The 13,425-nt window shown below is 44.1% G+C and overlaps 1 long non-coding RNA gene across 1 annotated transcript in view; it reads left to right on the top strand.

Moving 5' to 3' along the window:
- LOC143212526 (uncharacterized) overlaps positions 1–12,822 on the top strand; it is a 35,482-nt gene extending 22,660 nt beyond the window's left edge. The window contains exons 3-4 of the long non-coding RNA XR_013009725.1: positions 6,437–6,536; positions 7,806–12,822. This is a non-coding gene — a long non-coding RNA (uncharacterized LOC143212526). The remainder of the gene's footprint in view (positions 1–6,436; positions 6,537–7,805) is intronic.
- The last annotated feature ends 603 nt before the right edge of the window (positions 12,823–13,425 follow it).

The following is a 13,425-nucleotide window of genomic DNA, read 5'->3' as shown; positions in this document are numbered from 1 at the left end:
GCTGGAGAAGGGGGATGGTTGATGGAGTGCTCCATAAGAGGAACCAGAAAATTAACTGAAAATCTCACAAAATCGTAAAGGACCTTTCGTGCCCGCTGGGCCAGCCCGACGGAGGAGATCCGACGGCCGGGTGGGAGAGACGTTCTGTTTACCCTTTATTATACTCGCGCATCCTCCCTTCTAACAGACCGCACTCGCCCCCGCGCCCCCACATCTGGACGAGCACCAACCTTCTTTGAATCCCTCGAGCGATTTCCCTCCGCCGGCAAAATCTTACTGGAGTTTTTAGATTCCGCTTCGAGTCCCCGATCGAAATGTCCAGAAATTTCGAAAGTGAATATTAAACACTTTAGAGAAGATTTAGCGACAGGAATCGCATTCATAAGAGTGGCTGAACATAACCTAGAAAAGAGAGCTCCGACTCGGTCACACCTGGACCCCTGTGTGCGTGTGGCGATTCTCCTTCGATTAAATCCCGTCTCTACCAATTACCGAACCTCGAAAGAGACACACGTCCGTTCTACCAACAACATCATCCCCCTCTTCGGCGATTAATCGGCGTCCGCGAGTTCCGGGGGGAGGGGGCGCTCACCCCCGAGGACCTTTCATCTCGCTAATGATTGGCTACAATTCCGGCTGGTCGGGGGAGAGCAGCATAATTGAACCTCGTGAAAAACACGTTAAAAACAGCCCCCGTTCGCCGGTTCGCGATCGACTCGAGGCAGAGGATCGGGGTACAAACAGAGCTGGAGAACGGATAGAGAGTCGGCTGGGAAAACGGGGGTGGCGAACGAAAGGGGCGAGGAAGAGGTGGAGGGCGAGCAGAAGGGAGAAGGTTTGTTGAGAGAAAGCGGTGAACGAAAAGGACGAGATAGAAGAGACAAAACGCGCGCGGGAGAGAGAAAAATGGACGAGTTGATCCTGTTGAAAGGGGGAGGGTCGGGGGATGGAGCGAGGGACAACGGGAAAGAAGAGGGTAGAGAAACCTGGGGGGATGAAGAGAGAGAATAGGGGCGGTGGATGGCTGGATGCGGTTTCCAGCCGCTTGTACATGGGAATTTGTTGTCCGTTATGTGGCGCCCGAGTGGATCGCTGAGGAGAGGAAGCTCGCAGAAGCAATGCGGGGCCACTGGTTCGACAGCGACGGAACCTGAAGAGAGGAGAGGAAGAGAGAGAAAGAGAGAGACAGAGGAGAGAGGCGATCCGTTGCATAGTCGGCGAACGAAGGAACGAAGGAAGGGCAGAAAGGGCAGGACGGAGGGGATAGGAGGACGAGCAGACGGAGGTTAGGGTCGGTACCAGCATGCTGGGCGAGGAGGGCTGAAGGGACGAGGGCGAACAACCTCGGAGGGTGAGCGAATTCGCAGCATTAAACATGGTGGACTCGCGCATTGGTTGCGCAGTAGCTGGGCGTTACGGGCCGCACCATCGACCAGCGGACTATACGCGCTACTGTATACCAACCATCCTGCGGCATGTACTCTATCTCCTTCTCTCTTTCCTTCTCTCTGCCTCCCCGACACGGACCGCTTTTCCCTTTACATGCAACCCACTAGGTTTCGTCTACCTCACTCTCTCTACCTCTCTCTCTCCCTCCTGTTCTTTCTTACGTCGCCATGCTTACTGTCGCCCGAGCTCGATAAGCTTTGCCTTCGCGAAGCCCACCGCACGCGGGACCTTTTAATCACCATGCTCTCGGATTTTCGGCGTGGAAGACAGAACTGACCTAGGAGAGGTTGTTGTGCGCAACTTCTGACCCGGGACTCGCTCGACTTCTCTGGGAAACAATGTTGATCTCGGAGAGGCTTCGCCCGTGATCGTAGAAGCGCGGTCTGCGAGACCTGTAAGAAATTTAGATTCCGAAAAATCTATGAAATGAGGAATTCCAATTCACCGCACTTCTTGCGTGTACCGAAGCACGCGAGCCCGACGGATCTTTGAACTCGCTTTTCGCTGTTTCTTTTCGACTCACTCCTGCCTGTAGAATTCAGGCGACCTGTCCGGCGAACAGTATGTTATTCCATCGACGCACTTGAGACTTGAAAAAGCCTGGCTCCGAGATTGCCACAGCGACGGAGATTCCGTAGCCGGTTGCCGGCGCGCGGTCATCCCGAAAAATTGGAAGAGTCGCGGGAAGGGGTTCGAGCGCAGTCGATGTTATAATGCTGCATAATGATTACCGATGTATTTAGGTATGGCTAGGTTGGCCTATTGACAGAAGGTACGTTGATGGTGCCGCGTTTGTCGGTTCGCGGGGAGGGTGGCAAGGAGTGTCGGGGGTTGGAGGGGTCCCAAGCATAGAGAGATAGGGTCGCACGGGGCGAGAGGGCGACATAGAGGGGGCCAGGGGGGTGGAGGAGGAGGTGGTGGAGGTGGAGGAACGAGGCCGAGGGTGGGCTAGTACGGAGAAGCACTAGTAACGAGTATTTGCAGGCCGGTTCGATGCATAGTTAATGATTTGTCAACCGAACCCCCCTACTGGACCGTGCCGAACCTGACTAGGCCATACATTATAACCAGCCAGATACCGGGTGACCCGCGGACACACGCGACCCCCTCGCCGCACCCCCCCCCCCACCACCCAATCCCCTTTGCTTCGCGGAAGAGCTTAATGCACGCGCCACTTCCGCTGCTTCCAGCCGGCCCTGATCAAAGTGTCGCGTTTGCTTTCGGCGGGCGATCATGTTTGCCAGCCTACAGTTGCCATGGGCCAGCCTCGACCCAGAAAAACCGAGACGCGACACGCTCGTCACTTCGCCCGGCCCCCTGTTCCGTTGTCTCCTAAACCTGCATCATTTCACACCCTGTCCGAGATAAACTTGCTGTTTATGTCGGCGAAATTCTGCAAACACTCGTGTCACACCAGGATAATCGGGATTAGCAAACCTAACTGCGTTTTGGGAGGACTGTCGCCATTTTTGAACCACGTTGGAGGCTTCCTGGGTCCCCAGTCAGCCTTCCTGAAAACACATTATTTAAAAATAAGAGTCTAAGGTAATAGAGTGCAAGGTATCAATAATGACAATACTCGCGGTAGCCAACTGTGTTGATCTTTTCACTTCATTCATCGATGACGTCACAATAACACGAGAGGTAAATGATATTGTGGTGTTCCGTATCTGTTCTAAATAAGTTAACAGAGCTAGCTATGCACATATCATTGAACTATCTCATTGTGTAGCAAGGTTTGAAGTAAATGAGTTCTATCTTTCAAGATGTTTTACATCTAGGTACATACCGAGTTTTACAGTGACACTCTTGGGTCATTTCAAAATGGTCTAAATATTTCAAAAATTGTATACGTCCATGTAATACTAATTGTACATGTATATTATATTATATTCTATATTATAATCTACATAGAGTCATATCGTACATCTACACAGTACATCTACATATACAGGCTGTCTCAAAATTCCTTCAACATCCGGGAGGAGGTTCCTGAGATCATTTGAAGCAACATTTTCCTTTGCAGAAATGGCGTCCGCGGATTCGTTAAGGAGTTATTAACGAAAAACACGACTGTGCCAACATGCGTCTAGGTCGCGTTCTGATTGGTCCGTGGTTTTTCGTTAATAACTCCTTAACGAAGCCGCGGACGCGATTTTTGCAAAGGAAAATGTTGCTTCAAATGATCTGAGGAACCTCCCATTTATAGATATTGAAGGAATTTTGAGACATATATAAACTACTATCTTATATTCTATCTTGTATACATTATTTACATACTTAGTATTGTGAACTAGAAAACATAGTCCTGTGTTGACGAGTATGCTTAGTTACATAAATAACACGAAACTATTTAGTTATTGAATTACAAATACCGAATTGGTTGTACACAAATAATTCTCCGAACAGAAAAATATGATTTCAACCACACACGTTATCTACAACAATTCATTAGCAAAAGCGACACGCCGAGCAGAACAAATTTCCAGCGTATGAAAACGTTAAACCCGCTTAATGTTCCGTCAAATTTATAATATTTATATCGAACAGGATAATTCCATTCGCAGCGATGTATTTTTTTATAATAAACGCGGTGACGCCGACGGGTTCCGGAATTTTTGACGTGTGCCCGAGTGTAACGCAAACAGAGAGTTTAATTATTTCAGTAATATGCAATTTAATTTTCGGGTTGTGTTGCTTACGTGCCTCGAAATATTTACATTCGGCGGTTCTGTCTTCATATTCAATTCACAATAATCCATAATTTCCTGGACTGTTCAATACATATATCGATACCGGATCGACAATTAACGTAATCTCTCTCTGCAGAAAATAAATATTATTTCTACAAACTTTATTATAATGAATTTCGGTGCGTGAGATATATTTTACGATTTAAAAAATCCACCGGGAGTTCGATCGGAATTATTTATACACGTACAAACGTATTTATATTGAACGTGTTTATACGTCCAATCGGTGTGGATGATCGTCGCACACCATGCTAATTTTCCGTGGCCGCGAGGGTAAACAACCCTAACAACCGGTTAATGACCGGCTACGTTCAATTGAAATTGGAAAGGACCTGCGGTTTCTTCCGAGGACCACCCGGTAGTATATTAGGAAGGGTTTGTGGTTTATGACTATGCTTGGTTCACATGGAACACCATAAAACTGTTTTACGACCTGGCCACGTGTGAGTCTCGATGAAGAGCTCCGGCTTTTCCCCGAAAAAAACCCGAGGAAACCGGTTTCTCGATACTGATTTGCCATTTACAGCTTTGTCGGGGCCAGAGTTAGGCAAAAATTTTATTGAAATAAAAATTTGGAATAGAGTAGGTTTGAAACCCACTTGGAAAAAACCTACTCCATTCGAAATTTTTATTTAAATAAAATTTTTGTCCAACTCTGGTCGAGGCAAACAATATTGTTTTTGATAACCGAGAATGATCGTGACCGAGAATAATAGCACATTCATGAATAAATTTTATTCAAATGTGTTTGTTTAATGTTGCTGCTAAAACATTTACAGCTGCCTAACATTTTTCTTTCAAAATGTCACACGTACACTGGCTGCTGAAATCATCGTTGTTAAAAATCTACTTTCTACTCTTCCAGACAAAATCATAGTAACATAACGTTAAACTTTGTTTTATCTATTATTATAATATTTTTATTTGATGATGGTGCAATTCTAAGTTCAAATCGAAAATGTATTTTCTATTCGTGCAGATAATATCATATAGGAACATAACCATAATAATTAGTGTAATTCTAAATGCAAATAAAAATTGTCTGCATTAAATGGAGGCTATAGGGACCACATAGTAGAATATTAAAATTTTAATTGGTCTAATTGTAATAGGGTAAAGTGCCTAAATATGAACCACTTTTCGTTGATGTCATTTTTTGATTATTTTAGAATGCTCTTTATCGTCTAAAAAATTACCAGTTGTAGATGCATTTCCTCCCTATAAGATTCTGGGGTCAAGTTAGTTTAAACATTAATACAGCTTGGGAAAAATATCTTTTCTTGTGGTGTGTCATTTGCAGGCTCCAGCGGAAGGGGTTCTTAATGTGGTACATCTCGAGTCCTTAATATGACACCTAGTGCCATATTCGGCACCCACACCAAGAATGTCAATATACATATATATATAATATATATATACCCATATTAGAGAACCTTTGGTAGTACCATGTTGGAAACTCCACGTGGACTGATAATACTATCTACTGACAAAGAGAAAATGAATTGCAGCCCAAACCAACAGTTGGCAAACATTAATATAAATAAACTGAAACTGCAGATATGTCCAAACATTTCGAAATCACTTACCTTCCTCGAAAAAGATACAATCGGAAATCTAATCACAAAAATATTCAACACGTGGAGACACAACTGGCGGAGGATCGATATTAAAATGGTGCGATTGATCTGCCCACTGTTGAGTAAACATGAAAAACTAATGTTTGAGGATTTTTTCACTAGAATGCGATTTCTCCTTTACAAGATATAAGGTGGTGCCGTAATAGGCGACTATACCATATTTGGGCACTTTACCCTAAGTAAACTGTGTCTGTAGAAAAGTACAATTATATTTCTAACGTATAGAAATGTCAGATAGATATTAGTTTAACTGGTCCCCAGTGTTAAAGAGTTTAGGAAAACTGCAGAGAATTGTTCCCCAGAAAATGTTTTATCCCGCATAATAATTACTGTAATTCTAAATTCAAATAAAAATTGTCTGCATTAAAGGAAGCTATAGGAGCCACATAGACATTCACTTTTTAATAATAGTAATGAGCAGGAAATAATACAAATATCAGATAGATATTAGCCTAACTGATCCCCAGTGTTAAAGAGGTTAGGAAAACTGCCGAGAATTGTTCCGCAGTAAATGTTTGTTCTCGGTAAAAGAGTAGATTGTATTTTTGAACATGGTTTTTTAATGTAGCCAGTAACAGAAGTATTGTTTCGTTTCAGTGTCAGCGTTGTTCCCGCACGAGCCCGACACTTCAGAAAGCAGTTATACGCAAGAGATGAGAGTGATGGTTAGAAACTACCGTGTCACTCCGATGTTTAGGTAAGATATTTGGCCTCGCAAATATTTGGAGATTGTCTACAGCCTCTAACCACCGCGCACCACTCCATCGACTCTTCCATTTAATTAATGACGTATACCAACGTTCGAGGTGTTGATGCACCTTAACGGAATCGTCGCTCCGAGATTATCATTTGCATTCTTCGAACACACCGGCGAACGAGCGCAGGCCCGTGTTCACGCGCGCGCGCCCGACTTCATATGTATACAATGCCTGCCGGATTATTTCGTAATCGTTTGCAAAAACATTGACAGAGACCGACTCTCGAGTTAGTCAACAGGTTTGTACACACACGACAGAATTGGACTAAGGAGGTTCCGTTTCGTTTATGCTACCTCAATTACATCGGCGTCATTGTTATTAGACCATAAATCTCGGTGTGTAAGGAAAAACACCATGTGTGACAATCTGCAACCATTGGGTTATGGAACGTTGGATTTATGGATTTGCCAGCAAGTTGAAAATAGTGGATCAACATACCCAAATCCTTCTATCGTTTCCAGTTGCACTCCTTTTTCTCATAAAAGCATAAACCACTCAGTCCAACTATTAAATGGCTAGGAATGTGGATAGAAACATTTTCATTATCTCCATAAATGTAAAATTGTCATTTTTAGCGTGGATCTAGTATTTATGGATTCGCCAGCAACTTGAAAATAGGGGATCAACATCTCCAAGTTCTTCTACCATTTCCAGTTGCACTCCTCTTTCTCATAAAAGCATAAACCCCCAGTCCAACTATCAGAAAGTGGCTAGAAATGTGGATAGAAGCATTTTCATTATCCCGATAAATGTAAAATAGTCAGTTTTAGCGTAGATCTAAGATTTATGAATTTACCAGCAAGTTGAAAACAGTCGAACAACATCCCCAAATTCTTCCACCATTTCCACTTGCACTCCTTTTTCTCATAAAAGCATAAACCACCCAGTCCAACTATTGAATGGCTAGGAATGTGGATAGAAACATTCTTAACATCCCCATAATTGTAACATAGTCATTTTTAGCGTAGATCTAGGATTTATGAATTTACCAGCAAGTTGAAAACAGTCGAACAACATCCCCAAATTCTTCCACCATTTCCAGTTGCACTCCTTTTTCTCATAAAAGCATAAACCTCCAGTCCGACTATCAGAAAATGGCTAGAAATGTGGTTAAAAGCATTTTCATCATCTCCATAAATGTAAACTAGTAATTTTTAGCGTAGACCTGATGTAAAGGGATGTTGTGCTAATCCAGCGAATATTTCCAGGACGATAATGGCGTCCCGACGGCAAGAGCGTATCCGAATATTCCTGGCCGGAAGTCGACGGTGAATGGCGTGGCAGCTTTTAATCAAAGGCGAAGATCAGGAAGATCTCGAGGGAGGAGTCAGGCCGGAGTCTGGCTGGCAAACGGTAGCCAAAAGGCTGTCAGCGACACCAGTAATCTCCTGGTAATCGTGACAAATTACGGGGCCGAGGTAACGGGGCCAAACGGCCGAGGCTTCGCCCTTGTCACGGTCTTACGGCCCGTGGAATGAATGGGGGACCGTAGCGCCAGGTGGGGCGTGCCCGCCCCATGCTGCGAGGCAAACAATTATGTAACACCATGGAACATACCACCGGCGCAGCGGGACGCTGGCCGCGGCACGAGAGCCCCCCGGACCCCGGGAATCGATTACGATAAATTATGTTTATAGACGCAACGTATTTTACACTCACCCCGCAGCCTCTGCCAAAGAACTGTGCAAACGTTTACCCTATTCCCTTCCTTTTTTATGGGAGCCTTTTACTCGAGCCGCTACGGGGGTGGCGTCGGTCCGCCGGAATTTCGCCCGGGAAACACTGGGACACGAGTTGCTCTCTCATTCTCCGAGGTGCATAGTGTTCAGCCCGCGGGAAATTATGTTTGTTAGTATACTGGCGGATTGACTGTGGCAGCTCTTCGCGCGTATACGACTTAAGGGGATAAATCGCCTTTACAGCGAAGAGAATACTGATATGAAACTTCTTTTAGGTCTCTCTGACATTGAAGATTGAAGAGGATTCTCCGCATTAATGACAACAACGAGGTGGAGCAATTGAGAACAGTAGAAGCATGAAAATCGTTTGCAACCCATCAACATGTTCAAAGAAGGAAAGAGATGTGTGGTTACTGGTTGTTGCATACAGATTCGCACATTGTGAGGACCTCGAGGAGTTGTTCGGAAGCCTAAGAGAGCAGTGTTTGCTCTCATAGAGACATCGAAAGGCGGAATCGATCGCGGCTAATCTCAACGTAACGGTAGCAAGGTTCAGGATGGAGGGAGAGAGAGTGTCGCTGCGGAATCTCCTCGTTTTCTGTACCCGCGAGCTTGCGGGGGTGAAAGAAGAAGGCGTCGCGACGCGGGGGCGTCGTTTGCCGAGCACACACCGCGATTTGATTCATTCGCTCCCCTCGGCTCCTCTCCTCTCATTTGTGCGTGTGTTTTCTTACGTGTGCGCGCCTACACCTCCGGAAAAAAGGGGTGAAGAGGGCCAGCTCGCGCAAGAGAGCGAGAGAGAGAAGGAGAAAAGCGAATGAAAGAGCGAGATAGCCGAAGGGGGTGAGTAAAGGTGCGAAAGAGGACGAGGAACCACGGACTAGACCGAGGGAGAAAGAGGATTGACTCGTGCGTGTGCGAGTGTGTGCACGCGGTGCTATCTTTGCTTGTGTGCACGATGTCAATATTATACGACAAACACACTTAAATAGGCTTAAAATACTAACATCCAGCTCGTTCCACGCCGCTGTATGAACTCCGTTGCACTATGTGTGCGACTTTATGGAAGTATGTTTAGCCGTATCGTTACGCCGCCCGCGATTCCTACGGAGCTCCTAGCTACTCCAAATTTTCTTCTTCCTCTTCTCCTTGGATCGTGTGCGCTCAACTCGTTTTTCCGAAAAAGTTCAATGATCATTCTGGTCGCATTTTAAAGCTTCAGGCTTCTACCTTCACTAACCATCATTCACTTCTGCTCTAGATCATTTTCCATGGCGCGACTGAATCTTCCATGCACTTTGGACTTCCATGGACTTGGGACTTTCATTGACTTTGGACTTCCATGGATTTTGAACTTCCATGGACTTTGGACTTTCATGATCATTCTGGTCGCATTTTAAAGCTTCAGGCTTCTACCTTCACTAAGCATCATTCACTTCTCCTCTAGATCATTTTCCACAACGCAACTGAACTTTCCATGGACTTCGGACTTCCATGAACTTTGGACTTGTATGGACTTTGGACTTTCATGGACTTTGGACTTCCATGATCATCCTGGTCTCATTTTAAATTTTCAGGCTTCTACTTTCACTAACGTCGTTCGTTTTTGGTCTAGATCATTTTACACGACGCGACTGAATCTTCCATGGACTTTAGACTTCCATGGACTTTGAACTTCCATGTGATCATCCTGGTCTCATTTTAAAGCTTCAGGCTCCTACTTTCACTAACATCGTTCATTTTTGGTCTAGATCATTTTCCACGACGCGACTGAATCTTCCATGGACTTTGAACTTCCATGTGATCATCCTGGACTCATTTTTAAGCTTCAGGCTTCTACTTTCACCAACATCGTTCATTTTTGGTCTAGATACTTTTCCACGACGCGACTGAATCTTCCATAGACTTTGGACTTTTATGATCATCCTGGTCTCATTTTAAAGCTTCAGGCTTCTACTTTCACCAACATCGTTCATTTTTAGTCTAGATAATTTTCCACGACGCGACTGAATCTCCCACAGACTCGAAGATCGAATACTTCCCTTTACAAGGACGCGAAGAACCCTGCTGTACAATTGGTTTTGAAGGCCCTACAGACCCCAGCGGAGGACAGTGATTTCCGGCAGAATTCGGTAGCAGGATTCGCGGTCGAGGAGAGCCGAGTGAATGGGAAGGCAATCGGTTAAAAAAAGAAAGATCGCGCATCGAATTATGCGTGACCGGTTCTTTCCCCGGGAGGGGGACGCAACGTTGAACTTGTAAAGAGCTAACGAGATCAATGTTGAGGTTCGAGACTGGTGGCTGGCTGTTTACTGATTGGCTTAAATCAGTGTTAAGCCGATCCAATCCAATCCATGCTGTGAGGCAGGCGGTCCCTTTTCCTTCCCTTGCCGCGCGACGGCACGGGAACTTTAGGGTGAAACCAACGGCGACCTAACCGGGTCCGATACACGCAAACGTACAAACGATCTTATAGGCCTAGATTTCTATCGCGATAGGATTAGAGAGCGAGGCTCCTCGACACGGCCGTTCGAGAGCATCGATCAACCCCGCAGGACACTTTGTTGTCGACCATTTTGCACTCCCGGGGTGTGCTCGGTCGCTCGGGGATACACGCTGCTTGCTCGCAGGTACAAATTGTTCCTCCATTATCATCGGCATTAACGTTGCCCCGTGATTCATGAAGCTGCTAATCAATCGCACGCTGACATACGAGCGTGACTCGTTGTCACGGTTTCTGGTGGACGGACAGGTTTCGCCTGATTCCCGGAAAAATGTGGAATTACAATCAGAGCAGCTATGCTAATTAGCTGGACGAAACAGTAAGAATATTAACATTTCTCTGTCGGTAAAAAATCCCAAAGTCTTTTTCGTCGACAGAACTGCGTTAGCATTTTGATTTCATATTTTCCTACATTTTGTAAGGAGGTCGTAACATTTTATAATTTTTGGAAGGTTGGAGGAATTTTCGGAAAGACAATCATCTTAATGGATTGTATAAATATGTTTTGGGGAAATGGTGCATGGATACGTTATGTGAAGAAGCAGAAAAAAACTGTACGTGTTAGTATTCCAAATATCTGGACACTTTGTATTGGCAATCATTAGACTGTTTCGTAGATCTCAAAAAAATAAAAATTGTACTAAATTCTGTCAAATTTTATATGGCACCCATTTTTGGAAATTTTCAGAAGCTAGGGTAAAGTGCCCAAATATGGTATAGTCGCCTATTATGGCACCACCTTATATCTTGTAAAGGAGAAGTCGCACTCTAGTGAGAAAATCCTCAAACAATAGTTTACCATGTTTACTTAACAGTGTGCAGTGCAATCGCACCATTTTAATATCGATCCTTCGCCAGTTATGTCTCCACGTGTTGAATATTTTTGTGTGGTTAGATTTCCGATTGTATCTTTTTCGAGGAAGGTAAGTGATTTCGAAATGTTTGAACATATCTGTAGTTTCAGTTTATTTATATTAATGTTTGCCAACTGTTGGTTTGGGCTGCAATTCATTTTCTCTTTGTCAGTAGCTAGTATTATCAGTCCACATGGAGTTCCCAACATGGCACTACCAAAGGTTCGCTAATATGGATATAGCTATATTGACATTCTTGGTGTGGGTGCCGAATATGGCACTAGATGTCATATTAGGGACTCGAGGTGTACCATATTAAGAACCCCTTTCGTTGGAGCCTGCAAATGACACACCACAAAAAAATATTTTTCCCAAGCTGTATTAATTTTTGGACAAACTTGATCCCAGAAACTTATAGGGAGGAAATGCATCTACGACTGGTAATTTTTTGGACGAAAAAGAGTATTCTAAAATAATAAAAAAATGTCATCAACAAAAAGGGTTTCATATTTGGGCATTTTACCCTATAAATGCATAAAGATCCGCAGTCTAGTAATGATAAAGAAGGTTTCTCGGTGAAATTTCAAAGTCATCAAAAGATCCAATTACTTGCCCCGACGACAAATGAATGCATAATGGTATTCTTCAGGGTTCGCGAGGGTGGGAGGGAAGAGTAAAGGAATAGGCAAAGGGCTCGAATCCAGAGCAGCAAACGTCCGGTTTGGGATTGAAGAGGCGAAGAACCGGGACAGCGAAGCGAAGGAACCCCGGCAATGGTTAAAGACCGGACAAAAGTCAAAACGTCCGGATCCGGAGTCTCATTGTGCTGCGCAGAATCGCCGTGAAATTCATGTTGTGCCTTTTTCGTGAATTCTTTTGGCGTGCCGTTCAATGGTGGCTTCTGGCACTGGCTCGTTGCGTGGACCGGGTTGGTCCTTTTTTATTTTCACGTCGGGCCTAAACGAGAATCGAATGGAAAGTAGGCTTCGATGAAGGGCGGAGTGTTGCGTCCGGGATCGATGATCGATTGTGAGAACGCCGGACGAACCTGTTGAAAGAACAAGCATTCAGACGGGGAGTCCATTCATCGGTTTCTTCGGGACTGCCAGGATCCTGCCGGACTCCGGGAAAACAACATTTTGATATTCGATTGTGGGCCTGAGACGGACCTAACTCCTAACTTATATACGCTCCGAAAATTTCATTTCAATTGGTTAATTGGTTTACGAGTTATACACGATCAAAATTGGTAAAACTTGCAATTTTTCAAGATTGTCGTTCTTTTTACCAATTTTGATCGTTTGTAACTCGTAAACCAATTAATCGATTTCAATGAAATTTTCGGGGCGTATATGTATAATTTATACAAGTTGACCAACCACATCTTTTAAATTTTCGCTATTGGCTCAGCTAGAAAAGTCGTGAAAATCAATTTTTACTATTGTTTTTCACAATTCCGACCGAATGCATTTTTTTAACATATTTATATGTATAATCAAATATACATATAATAATTATTGTAAATATATCAATATTTAAGGACTCATTGGAAAGAGGAGGCTTCAATCTTTAAATCCGTGGTAGTTTCATTTCCGAAGAAAATTTTGTCATGTTTTCACAGAGGTTTGAATTTGTACTATTATTGAGGAGAAATGGGACCTAACTGCTGCACCACTTTTTTATGAAGCACATCTCTTTGGAATGCAAACAATTTTTATCTTGCGCGAAGATCCACGGTGTAGCGATGTCTGTTAATCTAAGTGCTGAATAATATTTATTTAAGACGTGTGCG

This window comes from Lasioglossum baleicum, chromosome 10, assembly GCF_051020765.1.
Source record: "Lasioglossum baleicum chromosome 10, iyLasBale1, whole genome shotgun sequence".
Classification (NCBI taxonomy): Eukaryota; Metazoa; Arthropoda; class Insecta; order Hymenoptera; family Halictidae; genus Lasioglossum; species Lasioglossum baleicum.
The sequence above is the reverse complement of the archived record's forward strand: the minus strand, read 5'-3'. Positions and strand labels throughout refer to the sequence as shown.